The sequence below is a fragment of the Oenanthe melanoleuca genome, chromosome 3 (genome assembly GCF_029582105.1).
Source record: "Oenanthe melanoleuca isolate GR-GAL-2019-014 chromosome 3, OMel1.0, whole genome shotgun sequence".
NCBI classification, from domain to species: Eukaryota; Metazoa; Chordata; class Aves; order Passeriformes; family Muscicapidae; genus Oenanthe; species Oenanthe melanoleuca.
Window position 1 is genome coordinate 100,442,553 of NC_079336.1, and position 12,927 is coordinate 100,455,479.

Here is a 12,927-nt window from a genome sequence, read left to right on the forward strand (position 1 = left end):
GTGATGTTTTCCAATCCAATACACAGCTCCCCTTCAAAACCCAAGTTTTTCTACCAACTTCCATGCCCAGACACCTGAATTTGTTCTGCCCTAAGTTCAGGAAATTATTCCCACCAAACCTCACCCATGTCCATGCAGGTTTTGGCTGGTGACACTGTCACCCCTTTCAAGGTGTCCCCAGAAAATACTGCAACTGATGGAAGTTCTGGGGAAGAATGTTTCTGTATTTGGCTGCTTCTTCACTTCTAACTAACTAGTTTGGAAAAAAAAAAAAAAAAACAAAAAAAAACCCCAAACAAACCATATATTAAGTTGCATCCTAAATATTAAAAATTAAAACAAAGGAGTCTTTTTAGCTACGGCATTGGTAGCTCTTTGTAATTAACCTATCCTCCTCCCCTGAGAAACTTGGATTTAATTTAATTTTTGAGGGGATGAGGAGCATTATTTATTGGTGTCTTTCAGGAAGGCTGTGGGCAAACACACCAGCAGCAGTGGAAGGAGCCTGAAATTTTATTCTCAGTTTGTAGTTTTCCCTCATGCTGGTTTTGGAATTTGAAAGGTGGAAACTGGGATGATTAATGGGATGCAACCTAAAAACAAAGATTGGGGGGATGCAAAATGGGAAGATCCAGACATCCAAAAAAAAAAAAAAAAAAAAAAAATAGCAGAAGGGGCAGAGTTTGAAGGATGAAAGCAATGCCAACATTGAGATATCAGCTGAGGTACAACCCCCACAGAGGCAAAGATGTTGGAGCAGATTGAACCTTGTCCTGAGGTCAGGGAATACACACAACATCATGTATTCCCCTCTGCTGAGGGCTGGACAGCTTGTGCCAAATCTATGACCCCAGCCATGGATTACAAGGGCCCAGCAGCCCCAAGAATCAGGTCTGGTTTGGGAATTAAGCCACAGAAAGTATAAAAGGCAGAAGGTACAGGCACAGTGCTCCTGCAGCTCTTACCATGGGCTTTGCCTTCCAAACCTGCAATCCTGGCAAAAATTCCATGTGGGAATGAGATGCTTGTTCTGCCCTACTGAACCAGGGCTGGGAAGGGCACTGCCAACATCCCCAAAATACATTTAATGCAGCATCAGGAAACAAATGTGAGGATTCCTTCAACACTTCTATTTTGATATTTCCTTACAAATAGGTGCCTGTGTTTGCACCACGCCAAAGGAGAACCACAGAGGATTTTTTTTACCTCTTGCTGAGCGAGATAAGAGCTGAACTGAGCAGATGTTTTGCAGGAAACCTCAATTTATGACTTCAACAAAAACTTGCACGAGCCTACCACGATGCTTGGGGTTTGTTAAAAGGGCCAGAGCAGGGATCTCCTCTGGTTTGCAGGTTTTTCCAGACAGCTCTCCTCATCAGACCATGGTATTTATAGAAGACTTGCAGCCAGAGGATGAGCCAAATGAGAAAAACAGGCTCCCTTTTCTCTTTTTTTTTTTTTTTTTTTTTTTTTTTTGCAGGTGCTATAATTGTGCCTGCAAGTCCTAGCCATTGACACTTCTAACTTCTAATTAGACTTACAAATCAAATCTAGGTGCCAAGATGATTTCCCAGCCTGGAAGAGCAGTTTCACTCAGCATTTCATGCTCATTGGGATGGGCTCATGGAGGGAAGGCAGGCAGGGATTCCTGGGAAGCCAGGAGCTTTGTAGGGTCACAAATGTCTTTATGGCACTACAGCACCTGCACAAAAATTGGGGTGCCCAAATCCCCTTTTCTTTGGGGAATCCACAGCCCTGATACTACACAGATTACACCATCCCTGGCTCCAGTATCTGAGCATCCACAGCTCCTACTAAATCCAGTGGGCTCTGCAGAGCTGGGCCTGGTGATTAAACAAAAGAAAAAACATGCTCAGTCAGAAGAAGGGGAAGACTTCAAGTAATTCTTCCTCTGGAAGTGAAAATACCCAGAAACAGACTCCTAAAACTAACATGACTTACCCAGTGTAAATATTATGTTTCCAAGGTCCAAGCCTGGAACATTCAACTTTATGCTGTTTCCATTTTTTTTTTACACATGCATATTTATAAAATATTCTATATTCTCGAGCATCCCAATCTCACCATGGTGTGCAGCCACAGAGCGGTTATCAATGTCATAAACTTAAAAAAAAACCCACACCAAACATGGTGAAATCAAAAGGTCACTTGCATAACTGCCAGGGAAAGCAGTGGTGAAATTATTTACAGACACAGGAAATATAATTCGGCAGCGAGGAATTCCTCTGGCAGTTAATGGAATTAATCCAACGCAGCCCATCCCTGGTTTAGAGGGGGAGCCCTCAGTGAGGAACAACTCTTTGGGAAGATGATTCGAGGCCATGGGCGACTTGGGAGTGCCTGTAGTGGCTGCTCAAAAGCTCTGGCTTCAGGGATGAGGTGGAGGTGTGGGCACAGAGCTGGGGGATGCCCGTGATGCTCCCGAGCATCCCTCGCTTCCCAGCGGGTACCACGGATCCCATCACAGCACCCAGAGGCCATCCCCAGCAAGCCTGACCCTGGAATAACCCAAGTGTTAAGCCATTAAAATCCACATACAGCAAGGGGGAAAAAAAAAAATAATAATAAACCTGAGCGTTTAAAATACTAATAGTTTACCAGTTGCTTCATTTGGAGCCGCGTCTTTAAGTGCAATACAATGTGTCATTTGTGCGGGTCCTGCAGTCAAATTACACACCAGCTTAAGTGGCATTTAAAAATAGCCCTGGCTATTACTGCTAGCACATAATAAATTAATGATGGAGCATTTAGCTCTGCCTACAACCCCACAACCTTGCTCCTGAGCGAGCGGGACACAAGCTGCAAATAACGCCGCCGAGCCCGAAATTGGGAGCCCATCCCAAAATCCCCAACTCTGGCCAAAGAGCTACCCCAGCAAGGCAGGAGGGACCTCACCTGCATGGCCACAACACCCATCATCTAATTTTTTTTTTTTTTTTTTTTCCCCCCCCTTGCTTTCAGCTTTGAATGGCAATTAGGAAAAGGTTAACCGAGTGCCTTTCTCCCAGGAATCCTCTTCCTCCTTTCAAAATAACAGCGTTAGCAGAAGAAAATCCCAGATTAGGCTAACAGGTAGGAGCGTGGTGCAGCCCTGGGAGATGCTGTTGGAAGTGGGGAGATTGGGAGAATCATCCCAGCGGGAGACTAATACTCATCATTCGGAGCTGCAGCTGAGGCCCGCGTGAGTGACAGGCAGCCGGGAGCTGAAAGGGCTCTCATATCCCACCACTGCTGGCATGCAGACTTGAAAGAGATTTATTTCAGGATAATTAGCTGGGAGTATTAAAGGTGGCAGGAAAGATCTGCAATTACTGTTTAGCAAACAGAATGGAGGCAAAAAAAAAAAAAAATTTAAAAAAAAAAAGAGAAGCGCGGGGAGGGGATGGGAGGGGGCAGAGCCAGAAATGAAATTAAACCCCCCCCACCAAAATATTTCTCCACTTGAAAGTTGTTAAATAATTGAAAGAGTTCAAAGTGACTTTATTGTATTCAAAGTAGGGAGTTTGGAGGGGGAAGGAGGGAGCTCCATCATTTGTAACCAGCAAAGTATTTTCCGAGACGGGGCTTTGAAAAGATGAAATTTCCCAAACAATTTGCACACTCCTTGGGCATCACCAAAATGCTTAGCCTGGAAATATGAATTTTTGATCTAGAAAAAAATAATCTATATCTATATCTATATCTATATCTATATCTATATCTATATCTATATCATATATCTATCTATATCTATATCTATATCTATATCTATATCTATATCTATCATATATCTATCTATATCTATATCTATATCTATATCTATATCTATATCTATATCTATATCTATATCTATATCATATATCTATCTATATCTATATCTATATCTATATATCTATATATCTATATATCTATATCTACATGCTCAACTGTCTTAGTTTTGAGCTTATTTTCTTCTTTCTGATTATCTTTTCCAGGGCTGACAGATTTCCCTCTTTCCAGCAAAGGAGATGTGTTTTACAATTCATTTAAGAAGGTGGGGTCTGCTGGTGGCAATAAATGGCCCAAAAGAGAGCAGAGAAAGTTTTGGGAGAGGAAGAGATTAAATATAGGGAGAATTGTTATTGCAGTTTTCCATGGAATCATAGGCTGGTTTGGATAGGAAGAGACCTTAAAATCATCTAATTCCAAACTCCCTGCCATGGGCAGGGGGGTTATGGAAATAACAACACAGGTGCTGTCTGCATTTTTATGGGGGGGTGAGGGGGGCTCTGCTTCTTAAAAGTAAAAAAAAAAAAAAAGAAAGGAAAAAAAAAGGGATTTTCCTTGTGGAAACCAGGCTGACTTCAAAACCCACCCAAAGCTTAGAAATGACCACGTCCAGCCTGATTCAACATTTCCCTGTTGAGGCTGGGAGAAGCTTTATTCAGCTCCATCCACATCCCCTGGCATCACACATGAGCAAGTCCCTGCCAAATATAAATAAAGTTCACCCAACACACAGAGCCTCAGAGCATCCAAGGTTTTCATCAGGCTTCAAGACTCATTGTTGCTGAGCCCCACGCTGCTCTTTCACAACAAGGAGCCTTTTCTGCATTCTGCTCAATGATCTACAGTCCTCCAAAATCATCTATTTATTTATGCTCTATTCTGGGATTTGCCCTCTGCCATGAAAAAAAAAAAAACAACACTGCTTGGATTGTGTGGAAATACCAGGCTTGCTTGGCCCACTTTGGGGAGGTTAGATAAAGACTGGGAAAGGCAAAGTGATTTTTAGTTGCCCAGCACTGGGCCCACAAGGGAAGAAAAAGGAAAAGCCAGATAGAGTGACAAGATGGGGCCTTGCTGCCAGATCAGTGCTTGCTACACACAACACACTTGGGTAAGAAAAAGGGTAAAATCTGGGTACATTGGGCAAACCTGATTGGGGTTTGGGTTGGTTTTTTTGGATAAAAAAAGAAAAAAGTGCCAAAAAACAGCCAGAATCCCTTTGCTAGATACATTCATTTCAGTGTGACTTTCACAGGGAGAAGTTTCTCATCTCCAGGATGAAGCTCCTGACCCAAAGAAAGCAGGCAAAATGTCATCCCAGAACAGCCAGATCCAGATCCAGCAGCTGCATCCTCCCCTCCTCCTGTTGCAACCCCACAGGAGACCCAACCCATCCAAACCTCCCACAGCAAAGCCAAATCATCATCCAACCCCATCCATATCCCAAGGAGAAAAAGGTCCCTTAAGTGTCTCTCCCTCCAGCACAACTCCAACAAGTCTAATTCAGGCAGGATTGGCCTCTCTGCACCCAGAGTTGGACTAATATTTCCAAAATAATGGGAACAGCCAAAGATATCTCATGGTGCTTGAAATAATGTCTCTGTCTTTTGCTTAGGAAGTGGCACCCAAAGCAGCCCAAGGCATCCAAACCATCCCAAGGCACTCCACAGAGCAAGGAATTTTCCTGCACAGAAGCTGGCACATAATAAAAAGGCAAGAAAATAAGGCATGCTCCTCCAGTGTGCAACTTCTTCCTCCTCTCATGCCAAAGGTTGAGGAAAACCACCTTGCACTTCAAAAAGCACCTGTAAATATTCATGTGGTCTGTGTCACTTAACATCAGCACACTCATTTTCCTGGCCTGGCCCACAACCTGTTCACACGTTAAACTACTCAGAAAGCACTTTCTTTGCACTGACAGCCTTTGAAGTAAATATAAAATATAAATATTTGATTTTAATGGGCAGAACCACAAGCACAGTTCTTCTGGAGCAGTCAGAGTATTACACCAGAAAAATAATGCATTTTTAATTAGGCTTGAGGTTTCCCACCACTGCTTTCCCAGCCTGAGGCAATCACTGCCCTCCTCCACTGCCCAGCTCTCCCTTTGGCCTCAGTGTCCCTCACCAAATAGGAAATTACCAGTCTTCACCCTGCTCACCACCTCAGAGCTCACTGAAAGTGTTTAAAACACACACAGGAGAGCATCTCCATGTGAGTGTGCAGAAACACACTCTCCTTCCTGCCAGCTATAAACACCAACCACACCATCTTTGCCATAAAAGCTGCTAAGAAGAGGCAGAAACACAATGCACTACACGTTTTTGGGCTGAATTTGAGTCTGACAAACTGCAAACTCTTTCCTCTAAACACTTCCCAGTGCCTTAAACCTCCAGAAGAGGTGGTTCTCCTCCCCTGCTCTTTGCTCACCTATTTGGTGCCATCCTGTTCAGGCTGACACTATAACAATTTTTCAGAGTGCCAAGCCCTTCCCTGGCTCTCCAAGTTGACAGAGACACAATCATTAATCTGGGCATGGCATTTAAAACCTGCACCTGCCTGCTATAGGAAATCCATGGATGCTTCTTGATATGACAGATAATACCATGATTAGAGATAATTTCATTATGATAGATAGTATTTCCAAGGCAGAGCCTCTAGCCAGGAAAACAAACTGTTCAGCAAAGCCACTTCTGCCCAGGAGCTCAGTTTTTTGGGATTATGGGGGCAGTGGGAAAAGCATCCTGGTGGGAGCTCCCATTTGCTGGGTGCTCATCCCACCAGGCTAAGACTTTTTTCCACTTAGAGGGTGGCCCTTGGATGGAGATGAGCACTGGGACAGAATCACAGAATGGTTTGGAATTCCACCCCCACTGCCCTGGCAGGGTGATGTGTATAAATGCACATTTACATTTGTAACCCACAAAACTTGTGCAGGATCATTTCCTAACTAGATAAAGAATGAAGAAGATAGGAATAGAAAGAGGTAGGCTCTATTAAGAAAAAATGATACATCTTTGTAGAGGGAAGTAGTATACTCTGATTTTCTCATACAATCTGTGTATATATATGGAAGGAAAAAAATATCTATGAGAGGGAGAAGACTTTTGAGATGAGGACTCATTTCCCAGGGAATATTTACAAAGGGCTGCTGTAACCCCATACCCAGAAGGCCAAACATTTCCTGGGGAGAGAAAATAAAGGGTTTTTTGGGAAGTTCAGCCCTGTCCCTGTGGCTGCACACTGGGCTCCCAGCCCTGGCTGCTCTTCAGTGGGAGTTGTCACTGTGGTGCTAATAAAATGTGATGGTCTAATTGTATTAGCAATTTCCCATCATGTTATATTAATATGCATCATACTAGTATCCATTTTCACTAATGTGACATGAAAGGCAGTAATTTGATTACTTTTCCCTATGATTATGGGGAGGGAGCTTGGCCTCCTGGATGGGCCACACTGAGCCCTGGTCCTGTGCCTGTCCCCAGCCCAGCCCAGCTCTGGGTGTCCCAGTGCCACAGCTGATGAGCACACAGCTCACAAAGCGTGGGGGGGTCTGGAGTTAGAGCAGACATGGACATGGGGAGGGTGGGCTGCAGCAGTCCCCACCCATGGTGGTGTTTTCCCTGCATTTTTGCATTTTCCAGAGCTCTTCACCAGCACCTCCACTGAAATGGATGGAAGTTTTTGTAGAGGGAAGGTCTCAGCTGCAGCCTGACAATGCACATCAGTGCTGCTCTCCCTGCCCAGAAGTTATGCCTGATATAACACTTCTTCCCTGGAAATCCTTCCTGCTCCTCAAGGAGAAGAATATGGATGCTCACAAAGCAGAGGGAAATTTGTGTCCTTCTCCTGAAGTTATTTCACTCTGATTCCAAGCTCAGGGTTTGTTTTCTTGCAGCCCTGAGCAAACACTGCAGTGCCAATGTGCTGGGCCTACAGCTATAAAACGGGAATGATAATTTTTTTTTATTCTTCTTGTGTTTTGTAAGGGGTTTTTTGTGCCTTGCTGTGGCTATTTGCTGTCACTAAGCTACCCTTGGCAGGTCCATGGTATAAACATCCTCTCCATGCCTGCAGCCTTCAGAAAACACACCACAAACTCATGATGCAGTCACCACTTATTTTCCTATTAAAGAAAATATTTTAGTATTATATAATTTAATAAATATATTATTACAGAGATGGTGGCACTGGGAATATTTCTTCAGGAGCACTCACCAGAACAGCTAAAGGAGGAGTTGGGTCTAGAGAAGGAAAGCCCTCAGCAGCCTCAAAGTGGCCAGAAACTTCTTGATGTGGGCACACAGCCACCCCACAGCAAGGATTTGTGTTAAATCATGCAAGTTTGGACAGTCCCAGGCTGCTGATTTGCTTTCCCTGCCCAGGAGGATAGTCAGAACTCGTCCCCAGCTCTGCTTGCAGTAGAACAATAAACCATGGGAGAGCACCATAAATCCCAGTAATGTGCTCTGAGGTCAGAGCCAGAGCTTCTTGGGAATTTTCAGACAAAAGATTTTTCATCAGAAATTGCTGATTCACCAAAACTGAGGCTTTGCCATGCAGCAAACCAATCTCTCTGCAGCTTTCATTAGGGGAGATCTGCCTGGCCCCAGACAGGATTGATGGCCACGAGGAGAAGGAACAACCTGCAGCTTCCCAGCAGGGACAGTGCCAGCAGCATCCTGCAAACCCCAGGCACACAGGACAGGGCCACCCACACCTCCCTGGAGTGCCCCCTAGGAAATCAAACACCTATTTCCCACAGGAGAGGGATGCTCTGCACAAGAGGAGAGAGCAACAGGCCAGTTTCTGTAAAACAAATCCCTGTCCTGCCTTCCTCCTCTGAGGAAACCCAAACCCCACCAGTGGTGGGTGCACAGAGGACAGTCACCCAGCAGGGATGGATCCCAGCTCTGAGCACCTTTCTGTGCTCCAAGAAGAGGGAAAAGCAGCAGCAGAGCCAAGAGCCTCTCCCAGCTCCTGCTGGGCTATGGGATGCTGCTGGAATAAATCAAAATCAGTTATGGGAAATGTAAAATTATCATTTGGAAATCACTCTCTCTGAATAATTCAGTCATTGACTTTCACATCAAACAACCATTCCAGCCACCCACACAGGCAGTTCAGACTCCTGCTTAGTTTTAAACTCTCTTTAATTACCAGCATTAACCTATCCCATCACTATTTCCTCCTCATTCCATGCCGGGGGAGAGGGCAGCTGCCTGATAAAGCACAGCCAGCTGGAGGACTTGGAGCTGTCCTTCTGCTCCTCCTGCCCAGCCTGGTGGGGCAAGGGCACCCCAGCCTCTCCCAGAACCTTTCCATGGAATCACAGGATGGCTTGGCTTGGGAAGGGTCCTGGAAGATCATCCCATTCCAAACCTCCTGCCATGGACAGGGATATTTTTCTCTGGGCCAGGCTGCTCAAATCCCAGCCAGCCTTGCCTTGCACACTCCCAGGGATGGGGCAGCCCAGCCCCAGATAAAACTTTCTCCAAATAACATCTGCTCTTCTTAACACCTGCAAGGCACCCCAGGATGCCTGAGCATCCCCTTTTAGGCTGTTTTTCAGGAAGCCTCTCACTAGGCAGCAATCCAGACCAGCTCTGTGTCCTCCCCTTCTCTCAGGGTGTGAGTCACATCCAGCAAGCAGGACCCCCCTCCACGTTCCTGCCTCAATTAACATCCCTCATCCAACTCCCCAAAACAGCCAGAAATATAAAGACTATACCCAGATAAAACTTCATCCCCTTTCCCTTAAAGCTCCTCAATCTCCCTGCACTTTGATAACATGCTCAAGTTAGTTTCACATTTTATTTGTCTACTGAGCTCCCAAAGTTGGGAAAATTAGTATTGTGCGTGTGGTTTGATTTAATTAGTAATTGGGGAAATAGGTCTGGCATGTTTCATGGAGGCTTGGGGAAATTGTCAATTAGCATTGTGTTAATTGGTGTCTGCTGTCCTTGCTTTTTAGTTTTTAACCCCTTTTACCTTGTTCCCACTTTTGGTATGTAAAAATCTGGCTGCTTATTATTCTTTAAGTAAAGGATTAATTGCTTGAATTCCTGCCTGTGCCTGTCCTTTTTCCCCCCGTGTGGTGGGATTTGTGCATCTCCTCCAGGCACTGGTTTTGGACACTGGGGTGGAGTTGTGCCCTGACCTGGTGTCACCCTGCCTGGGGCTGGGATCTCTCCCCTGCCACCAGCACCAGCCCATTCCTCCCAGAGCTGCCTTGCCTTTCCCTCTCTCCTCCACGCCATTAATCACTGGCTCCAGCAGCCACCACAGCCCCCACAACTCACCCAGCAAAAATCTGGATAGAGCAAAGAAGAGCTAAAAACAGGGAGCTTGCCACAAAACTGCAGAAAGTAAACTTTGAGACAAGAAACACCACCCAGGGAAAGGGAAGGGCTCTGCTTTTTAATTTGCTGTGCTAGATGTCCAGGAAGAAGGCAGAGGTTTGCACACCTACCTGATGGGAATAATTAGTTAATTGTTAATTGTTATTAATAACTGAGGTCCTGATCTCACAGACAGGCAGGCACACACTTGGATTTAGGACATCCATGCACACCAGGGTAAGGCACTGGCAACCACATTTTAAACTGTACTAATTCCCAATCCCTGTGGAGCATCCCATGGCAGAGGGACACCCTGGAGGAGAGCAGGATTTGTGAAGGCACGAGCACAATGCCAAAAAAAAGTGTTTCATTTCAGCATCCCCATCCCTGGAGAATTTTGGGTGCTCTGCAATCCCAGATCCAGCTCCTCAGGCATGGCTTTGGGAAGAGGCAGCAGCCATCCCAGGGAGGGATGTCCCAGGGGAAGGGACAGGAAGAGTGAGCACAATCAAAACACATCTTTCCAGGCAAAAAAATGCATGGAAAACAGCAGAGGGAAAATTCCTTCAGTCCCTGAAGGGGGAGAGTGAGAGATGACCAGGTTAAATCATCTCAGCCTGACCCAAAATCCACCTGGCTTCACATTTTAGTCCCAGGCTTCACATTTTCCCCAGTGATTTCCAGCCAACCAGGTGGGCATGGAGGAGGTGACCCAATCTTGGAGCAGATATTCTTGGAACTGATAATGCCCCAGACTGACACAAAAAGCAAAAAAATTACCAAATCACAGACACAGTCTCAAGCCTGAGCAAGAAAATCTGCAGGACCACCAGGAAAAGATGCTGCTTTCCAGGGAAAGCTGCTGCCAGCCACAATGATCCACCTGAGGGATGTAACAGGGGAATTGAAGGAGTCAGCACCATGTTTGAGGGGTAAATTCAACCAACCCATGAGAAGGTTACAGGGGCTTTAAGTGATATTTGCATAGAATTAGAAAGTAATAATTAAAGTAGTGAATCATTTGAAAGGAGCTACACTAATACTGCCTTCACAATAATTATCTCACCAGAATTTCAGAGGCTGAATTATTTTCTATTGGATTTACAATTAATTTTGTAAAAATAACAAATCCTCCCTAAGAGGGACCACGGTACTATAATGACAGCACTTGAAAGTGGCATTAAAGCACCTGATCTTCCCAACCCTCCTGTAAGGTAGGGAAGCACTGTTATCTCTGTTTGGGAAGCACAGAGATAAGGGAGTTGAGCTCTGCTTTTAACCAAAGCTGGGCAAACTTGTCCCAGCCATCTCAGAGCTATTAATCACCTGGAGCACACCCACCACACTCATCTGATCCAGAGCCAGCTCAAGATTGTTTCAGGTCCTTGGAAAAGCAAGGATTAACATCTCTGGGAGAGTTGTGGCCATCCTCCCTCGGAATTCCCATCCAGGAAAACTGCTGCCAGCAGTGCTTGGGCAACAGGGATTGCTCAGAAATCAGGGATGGGGGGATGGACACAGAGGGGAAACATGGAGCAGAAGGATGAACCCAGCTCATTATGGGCACCTCTCAGCCAGATCTTCAAACAAAAAAAATGAGTTTTTCTAGAGGCTGGGAACAACACATCCCAAATTAAAGCTCCACTGCTTGGGGATGCAGCTGTTGGGGAGCACCTCTGGTGACATCCAGAGTGTCCCAAGCACTGACCCCTGGGCTATCCCTGGGTAAAGGCAGGGGTTTAGAGAGCTGAGCTGAGCAGGGGATCCTGGATGTGCTCAGATATGTATTAATTAGAATTCCTGCACAGTTTTCTTCTGTTAATTATAGCTTAATTTGATTGCTTAATAGCTCTGGTTTTCGTAATGTTTAGCACCTGTTGTAAATTGCACAAGATAAATTGTCTTCTACCATCTAGGCTGTTTACTCCTAAAAATTTTCATTTTCCTCTCAGCTCCTGGCTTTGGATGTGAGCTGTCAGCTTTTCTCATCTTTGGCCCTTTCACCAAAGAAATCTCTTTTCCTTCCTTTTTTTTTTTTTTTTATTTTTTAAATTTCTTTTTTCCAGTGGGCTATTTAGCCACCAAAGGGGGTTTCCATTAAATACTTTCCCAAAAGTGAGGATTTTTAAAAATAATAATGGGCAAACAGATATATATCCAGACACCAGAGAGCATGAAAATGCTGACCCATGGTTTTACCCAGCCTTCCACTCATGGGTCATCCTTCCCCACCATTGTCCCCTTCTCCTTTTCCAAGGTGAGGAGGGGATGCTCATCCTTCTCTCACAGGATTATTAGACACAAGTGGAGGCCCTGCATCATTAATTGATTTCCTCCATACATTGTGCTATGATACAATTTTTCAAGGCTGTGCATAATTGTGTTCCCTGTGCCACTGCTCTATGTTCTGTCCTTGTCACATTGTCATTGAAGGCTGATTCCACCCTCTGTAATTGGAGATGTTCTACTTTTGGACAAAGGTGTGGGGGCAGCTCAGGGGAACAGCGCTGACATTTACTTCATCAATTTATTTTTATTGTTCCTACATTTATTGCAGCTATAACAGCCCTTTAATAGTTATATCTCCTCCCTGTAGGGTATTCTGGTATTTGAAATTTTTTTAACTCATTTGTTCTCATAGATAACAGTAAAGTGCATTTCATGCTAACCTTTAGGTTTCAATCTCCTCTCTTCCTTTGGCTCCCAAGCAGTTGCAGCTTTAAACTTTTACTGCATTGCCACTCTAAAGGCCACCACCACCAGTCCATTCCAGCACTGGAGTAACCACAAATTAGTGGTCCTGAAAATTTCAGGGAGG